The sequence below is a fragment of the Thunnus thynnus genome, chromosome 2, assembly GCF_963924715.1.
Source record: "Thunnus thynnus chromosome 2, fThuThy2.1, whole genome shotgun sequence".
NCBI classification, from domain to species: Eukaryota; Metazoa; Chordata; class Actinopteri; order Scombriformes; family Scombridae; genus Thunnus; species Thunnus thynnus.
This window is the reverse complement of record NC_089518.1, coordinates 34539643-34541673: the sequence shown is the minus strand read 5'-3', so window position 1 is coordinate 34541673 and position 2031 is coordinate 34539643. Positions and strand designations below refer to the sequence as shown.

Sequence of the window (2031 nt, the reverse complement as noted above, 5' to 3'; positions counted from 1 at the left end):
ACAATAATTGCAAACAAAAATAACACCACATAACATAACATCTTCTTCTCATAAATCGTATAACATCGAGTGAGTATGACATGTACATATTAAATTGATTACATCCATTTTTCTATAAATAGTAGGAGTGATTGCTTATTCTTCCTTCCTATTGGACTACACTGCGTCAGGTGAGTACACGCAACAATCTTACTTAGTTAAAATAACATCTTTTCCCGCCATTATTTTCTTCTGTTACTCAACTGATGTGTGTAAGTTATGTTGTCTCTATCTTCTCTGTGGTTTTGTTTTTGAAACAGTTTATCAAACCGACAGTGAGACTGACTGTGCAGAGGATCACACCTGTGCCTCCGAGATCCAGAGGGTATCGCTTGACAGCGTGATCATGTCTGAGGAGAAGTGTCTGTTCTCTCCAGTATAGCTACTTGAATGAGTTCCCTGTGGGGTTTAAATACTTTGTATTTTTTGGATGGGGGTAGTGAATTAGGAGTTCGCTCCGTTCACTCCACGCATTGTCCTGGTATTGCAGTACTTCCCGGACGGTGCACCGCCCGCCTTTTGATGAAAATAAATATTTATAACCTTTTAATAACATACATTCAAAAGAGAAAAGATAAATAGAAATGATTAAAGCTCTGAGTACTATAAGTAAAGGTAAAACAATAATCGATGTTTGAGGAATTCTCACATACCAAAAGTGTAATTACCAAAGTTTATTCTTAGGCAATGCTCTTTAGAATTTAAATGTAATTGCAATATTGTTTGTATAGCAGCATTTTGTACACATGCAGTTCACAGTGCTTTATATAAAAAAGAAACAGCAAATATTTGCAAATAAATAGAAACATCATGCATACACACAGATAAAATCACATAAACATACATACACACAAACAAACATACTTTAAAAATATGATGTGGTCATTCAGGTATTTAGTTTGCTTTTAAAACAGCACAGTGTTAGAGCAAGTTTAAATTCAGCAGGCAAACTGCTCCATTCTTTAGGTGCATAAATACTGAATGGCATCTCACCACACTTTGAAAGTGCTCTAGGCACATGGAGGAGATTCCACCTTGTGACCGGAGAGATCTGCTTGGGTTATAAACTGACAGCATGTCTGAAATGGACTGTGGAGCCAGACCAGCCAGTGCTCTGTAAACCAAAAGGAAGATTTTGAATTGTATTCTGAAAACAACGGATAGCCAGTGAAGGTTCAGAAGGATTGGAGTTATATGGTCTGACCTTTTTGTCCTGGTTAGAACTTGTGCAGCTGAGTTCTGGATAAGTAGCAAACTATGAATTGTTTAATTTGGAAGACCATTAAACAGAGAGTTGCAGTAATCCAGCCTGCTCATGACACATGCATTCATGAGTTTCTCAGAGTCAGATTGAGCAAGAAAGCCTCTAATTCTGGAAATGTTTCTGAGTTGGAAAAAGGCAACCTTGGTGATGTTGTTAATAAGATCCTTAAAGCTGAGTTCACCATCCATGGTTACACCAAGGCTTTAGGACCTGCGACCAAATGGATGTTTACTGCCATCCAGTGGTTGATTTCTTCCAAGCAGCTGACTAAGGAGTTTATGGGTTGGAAGTCATCAGAGGAGAGTGAAATGAGGGACCCCACACTTTCTGTGCTCTTCTAACATGTTGTATTAAAAAAAACATACATATTATTTTGTATTTAATATGATTTGGGAGAGGAAGAGTTACTGTACATTGTACTGATGTGGTTTTTGATTTTGGTAAAAACAATTCTCAGCAGCATGTCTCGTTAAATACTTGGGTTTATCTGTACTGGAGGATCATTTTTTGTAAAAAACAAACTATATTTTATGTTACCTTGGTGCTGCAGCACTCCCACCTGGCTGGGTTCAAATGGGATTGTGTTTATTTAAAATATAAGTATTAAAATTAGTTACATTTTCTTTCTGGCGATAAAAGGATTAATCTCTCCTTTTTAATTCCTGTTGGACTAGACTGTCATTTGAGCAACGCAACAACCTTACTTTGTTAAAATGATACATTTCCCA

The 2031-nt window shown here is 36.9% G+C and overlaps 1 non-coding gene across 1 annotated transcript; it reads left to right on the top strand.

Annotated features, from left to right (window-relative positions):
- Positions 1-366: 366 nt before the first annotated feature.
- On the top strand, positions 367-553 carry LOC137172764 (U2 spliceosomal RNA). The gene has a single exon (XR_010925050.1). It is a non-coding gene; the product is annotated as a U2 spliceosomal RNA (small nuclear RNA).
- Positions 554-2031: the final 1478 nt, after the last annotated feature.